Source organism: Macaca thibetana, chromosome 9 (genome assembly GCF_024542745.1).
Source record: "Macaca thibetana thibetana isolate TM-01 chromosome 9, ASM2454274v1, whole genome shotgun sequence".
Classification (NCBI taxonomy): domain Eukaryota; kingdom Metazoa; phylum Chordata; class Mammalia; order Primates; family Cercopithecidae; genus Macaca; species Macaca thibetana.
The window spans coordinates 63,413,960-63,419,959 of NC_065586.1; the positions used below are offsets into that span (position 1 = coordinate 63,413,960).

At 47.9% G+C, this 6,000-nt stretch overlaps 1 protein-coding gene across 1 annotated transcript in view; it reads right to left on the reverse strand.

The window, feature by feature from the left end:
• Positions 1 to 2,638, reverse strand: part of LOC126962516 (core histone macro-H2A.2) — a 61,006-nt gene extending 58,368 nt beyond the window's left edge. The window contains exon 1 of the mRNA XM_050803642.1: positions 1,350 to 2,638. The gene's annotated coding sequence lies outside the window, so the exon portion shown is untranslated. The remainder of the gene's footprint in view (positions 1 to 1,349) is intronic.
• Between the last annotated feature and the right edge of the window lie 3,362 nt (positions 2,639 to 6,000).

The window sequence follows — 6,000 nt, forward strand, 5'->3', positions numbered from 1 at the left end:
GATAGGGGAACTGCCCTTAAAATCAGGGCAACGGAGCCGCGGTTCGCATCGCGTCCCCTCAAACACTCAGGGCCCCGCACTTCGGTTTCTCAGCCCATTTCTTCTCGCCCCTTTCATCCCTTCACTTATCCAGGGCCGTTGTCAAAAAACCCTGGCAAGGACCAGGCCTCAGTCAGGCCCACGGTGGTCCATTGCAGGCGACGGTAAACTCCTGGAGGACGCTCGTTTGGCCCTTGAGGAACCAATGCCCCTTTGGCCATTGTTGTAAGGAACAAAGAGGGCAAGAACTGAGGGCGCCCCCCCGAGGAAAGGCGGGGGAGGACACCCACAGGCGATCGGGGGGCTGGCCGGTTTGGGGCTGAGGTGCGCCGGGGCGGCAGGCTGGGAGCCGGGGGAGGCAGGGCTGGTCCCCAACCGCCGCGCCCCGCGAGTGATACGCACGGCGTCCGGTGCCCGGCAGAGCCCTTTCCTGCGCCGCAGCCAGTTTACTTTTATTCCCTTTTTCGTTATTTTTATTATTATTATTTTTTCCCGCGCAAAGCGGGAGCCAGACTGCCCAGGCGAGCCACGGCGGGGCCGCCATTTCCCGGTGAAAGCGCAGCGCGCATAGGCACCGGGCGCCCCGGAAAGGGAACCGAAGGGGAGTGCCCGGCCCCGCGCCCTCTTCCGCGCCGGCCCCGGGGCGCACGCCCGCCCGCGGCGCCCGGGCGTCCGCACAGCAACCCCCAGCCCTCGCCCCGCCGCCCGGCGTCCCCGGCCTGACCTTCCCCGGCGCGGCCCGCCCCCGGACTCGGGTCCCTTCCCTCCGCCCGGCTGCTCCGCGCCCCCTCCATTGTCAGCCTGGAGCCGCCGGCGCCCTGCCCGGGCACCCTCAGAGGACCCCGAGCGGCCCTCCCCGGGCTCCCTCGGGCCCTGCGCAGTCCCCCACCCATCGCCCCGTGCCCCTCGGCGGCCAGGCGCCACCCTCCTCCCGCTTCTGCGCCTGAAACTCCGCATTCCCAGGAGCCCTCCGCTTCCTCCGGGTCCAGCCTCGCCTGGGGCCCGCTGCTGAACCCCGCATCCCTCCTCCTTCTCTCACTACCCTCGACGCCCCCGGCCCCTCGCTGGCCGCAGGAATTTGACCACTTCTTTAGTAGCCCCCTCTTTATCGCCCAAGGAAGCAAGTTGGGCGGCTGGATTTAAGAATTTGTTTTTGCAGGGGGTGGGTTGGCTATCGGGGGTGCGCCCGCAGGGGCTCGGGGGAGAGGCAGAGGTGGTTCTCTCCGGCCCCTGCACTGCCCCGGCGGCGCGTTTTGTTTCCAGACCCCGGAGCACCCTAAACAATAATGCCATCGCCATGGCGGGCTCACCTGGTGCTGCGCCGCCTGCTCAGGGCGCCCGGTGCCCTCTGCGCGCCCCTCCCCGGGCGCAGGTTCGGCCCGCGCGGCGCCGGTGCCGGGCAGGACTCTTTGCCTTTCTTTGGGTTCTATCTGTGCGTGTCAATGGCGGCAAGCGGCAGTTCTCTGGGCCGCAGATAGTAGCGGGGGGAGGAGGAGGAGGGAGAAGGGATTGCTCCTTCTCCACATAACCACCTCTAGGAGGAGTCGCTCAGCCTCATCCCCCGCCAGCCCAGGCTCCGCGACGGGTCCGGGGCTTTCGGTGGGGCTTGATGAGCTATTGTCCTTCAGCAACATTAATGGTGAAACCGCGCGGCCTCCGCGTACTTGGCCGATCTGCGGGACTAGCCGAGGGCCACTCGCTAAGATGAGGCTTTCCCCAGAGCTGGGCACAGACGCGCTATGGTCACGATCCAGTCTCCTGTTAGCCGGATCCACCTTTGGTGGGAGAAGGTGGCGTGGGCGTTCATCTGGCAGCTCTGGGGAGAACCTTAGAAGGGGAAAGAGAAAAATGTCACCTTCTTTATTTTTGTGTCCTTAAGTAATAATAAGTACATTAACGTTTGTGTCCACCACTGGGAAGAGTGCATAGGGCGGCCACAGCCATAAGAACTGAGAATTTATATCCGTGCCTGTAGGCTTTTTAGAAATTAAGACCGATTTAGAATCCAGCGTTGCATAATATTTGGAAAGGCAGATGTATGTTTTGGTGGATGAGACTGTGTGTATGGGCATACTTTTTAATTGGGTTGCTTTACAAGATGTTAATTTGTAATATCCCAACGGGTATTTGGATGAGCGCGAGGCTATTGTCTTCAGGACCAGTTTTATTAGTTACTAGAAAATGCATCTTTATGGGGGTGTGGTGGACACTGTCGGGTGTGATAATGGGGATTAGCAGTTGCTGTGTTCCTGCTGGAAGTCAGTCTCGGCTTTGTATTGTGAGATGTTGGCCAGGGCTCCATGGCTGGAGGGGAGTCAAAGGAATGTGTTTATTTCAGTGGGAAACGCTAACTTGCTGTGGACCATCCAGGTTTCCTCTGATTTCTCCTTCAGTCAAAGGACTGTGAGAGGCAACATTTTGATCTCTTCCAAAAAGAGAAACCGGTGCAAACAGAATTCTCCAGCCTTGGCCAAATGGATGATTTTTAAAGCTGTTACATTTGGTAATATTGTGTATATTTGCTGCTACAAACTTGTAACTATTTAGGCAGCGGGGATTTTGGAGTGACTGAAAGCCTCCCAGTGTCTGAGTGGGAAGAACCCATGCCTACCACCCTCTGCGTCTCTACTAGTTAATCATGGCTATGGCTGGCATTTATAGATAGCAAGTTAGGTTTAGAACATGTGCATTTTAAAGTGTGTTTGCTGAGAAATCAGTCATCTTTCTCTCTGACTTCCTCCAAATCATGCATATATCATCAACATATGAATAAATCTCTATTTCAGTCTCCTATGGCTTCTCAAACTCCCCTGGACTCAACAGTTTCCATTTCTTGGGGCTTCCTTTACTCTTTTCCTAAGCGTTTCACACCCTCTGTGTATGACCTCACTGTTCTCTGTCTTGGAAGGTATTTTCCAGGTTAGGCTATCCAGTCAGGATAAAGTCTTCTTTCCCCAAGATGTATATTTAAAGGGTTTCACATGAACCCCTGGGGCATCCCATAATGATGTCCTTTCCAATTCCTAGAGAAAGGGTGTCTCTTCTTATACATTCAGGTGTCCATTCTTCACCGGAAATAACCTTCAGGCCAACATTCAAGAGAGTTCAGGAGTTTTCTATGAGTGCTTGAAAAATACTCATACTCTGTCATCCAGTCAGCCAGGCTGACTGAAATATAGTTGAATAATTCATCAGTAGATATTAGATTCACATTCAACCTGTAATTTCCCAATAAAAGTGGTATATGTGGTCATTTTTATGTGAATTTTATATAATAGTTCATCCTAGCATTTTGTTATGTGCTATCCTGAGAGAGGCTGGATCTAGGAAATTTACTGGTTAGGATTCTCCCATTTCTTTTTTTTTTTTTTTTTTTTTTTTTTTTTTTTTTTGAGATGGAGTCTCGCTCTGTCGCTGGGGCTGGAGCGCAGTGGCCGGATCTCAGCTCACTTCAAGCTCCGCCTCCCGGGTTTATGCCATTCTCCTGCCTCAGCCTCCTGTGTAGCTGGGACTACAGGCGCCCGCCACCTCGCCCGGCTAGTTTTTTGTATTTTTTTAGTAGAGACGGGGTTTCACCGTTTTCGCCAGGATGGTCTCGATCTCCTGACCTCGTGATCCGCCCGTCTCGGCCTCCCAAGGTGCTGGGATTACAGGCTTGAGCCACCGCGCCCGGCCTGGATTCTCCCATTTCATACTGGTTGGTTTCTTCAGACAGATGATGCTGTCGCAACTCAGAAAATCAAGGAGGATGTCAGCTTCATAATACTCTGGTTCTTAGGATAAAAGCATTCTTAGAGTTCACCTAGTCCAAACCTTTGTTATAGGAAGAAATCTGGTATTTGGATGGGTGAAATGACTCAGCCACGGCCTCACAGGACATTAGTGGGAGATCCTCCAGTGCATGTCCAGATACCCAGTCAATGCAATTTCCACCAATTCCAAACTTTTCAGGATGTATAGGCAACAAATATGCCACTTAATCTGCAGGTCTAGTTGAATTATGTATGTTGAATACCGAGCATTTAACACATAAAAAGTTAACACTGAGATAGTATCATATAATATTATATAAAATTAAAATACATTTTAAAAAGTCAACATGATCATAAATTGATGAGTGATCTAGAGTTCTGCAGTGGCCTCTAGCTCGGGGAACCTCTGACAAGTTGAATAATAAAGAATGATAAGAGTTTACACTTATTGAATGTTTACTGTGTGCACCGTACTAAGCACTTTATCCTTACTAACTTATTTCATCCTTTCAACACTTGTATGAGGCAAGCACTGTTTTCTCCTTTTTACAGACAAACTGAGGCAGGGAGTGGATGAGAAACTTTCCTACAGTTATAGAGTTAGGAAGTGGCAGATCCACACTGTTAATCACCACGTGGAGTGTGATTAAAGGTGGAGAAGTGCGTGTTTTAAGCAAAGGAATTTTGCACTCGGTCACATGATTTGAGTCTGAGAGGGGTCCTTGGACCCCTCCCAATAAATGTCCCCAAGGAGTCAGCAAACAGCCTAATTACAGGAGGGTCAGTTGATTACAGTTGCACTGAAAACATTTTCTTAACCCTTGACCTGTCTGTGTGCATAATATTATGAATACAGGTATTGATTGTGAGTTGACTCCATTACAGCAGAGATGTCTTTAATACTTTTATTGAGATGCAGGATGAAGAGCTTCTCCATTTACAGACAGGCATGTAACATAATTTAGAGATAAAAAAGAGAATCAAATGAATCAGTTATCCAACCAGATTTGTGTCCTATTGGGTTGCTAGTAATTCATCCACAAAATCATCTACTTCAAAAATAACTTCGTTGATTTACCCCCCAAACCCTTTTTCTTTTTCATGATCCAAATTTGTGATTTTGTGTAAATTGAGTGGACTTTTATTTTCCATGATTAGTTCTAATCTGGTTTACGATACATATTATAATTTGTGATCATTTTACCCTTCTAGGATCTTAGTATGCAATTACCTTAGTAATTTCCTGACATTGCCTCTTCCAGGAGTACTATGTGCATGTAGGTATATATTTATATCTGGCATATGTAACTATATATGTAAGATTTGTGGATCTAAATTAATTTTATTTGGGAATTTCTGATCTCCTTTGAAGTAACCTGAGATTCCCTGGGAGTGTCATAGAAACAGATGGAAATCACTGGTTTATGCACTTCTTTGGATGTAAGTTAGGAACTCTAGACACTGTATTAATTTTATCAAGGCACCAACTGGTATAACTCTAAATAGCAACGTGGGAGCTTGAGGTTATGAATGCAGACAAAGCACCAGGCTAACAATATCCCACCATGTGAAAGAATAAACACAGCTTCCAAAAGTACCTTATAGCTAGGAAAATACTAGGCAATTTGACACACAAATATTTTTTTTAAGCTGGAAACTTACAAAGTCTTTCCTGTTGTTATATTTTGAATAGTGAACATGATTGATGTTAAACTTTTATTTCCTTGATCACGACTGATGACTTTAGGATCTTAATCATGGGTGGAGGGGGAATAATGTCCTTAAAAAAAGGACACACAGGCAATCATTAGGCCAACAAAGACTGTACTTAGAATTTCTGGCTAAAATGAATGTCTTGGTCTCCTAACAAAAGAAACATTTTACTAGTCCTGGTTCTTGAAAACAGTAACAAACTGTGTCTTTTTTGATACTAAATTCTGACCCTTTGGTTCTAGGAAAGGGGATTTGCATGAGTAGGTATGTGTGTGTATAGATGCGTATTTAGATATATACATTTATATATGAATCAAGAAATATTTGATGCATATGTTACATGTGTATACCTTGTAAGATGAGTAATGACTGAGATTTCAGTGTGCTCAGAGTTAGGGCTGGTTTGGATTTTAAAGGAATCTACTGAATGTTTAGCATTTAACTGATGAACTGTATTATAAAAGAAAATGAAGTGTTTCAGGTTTTTAAGACAAAT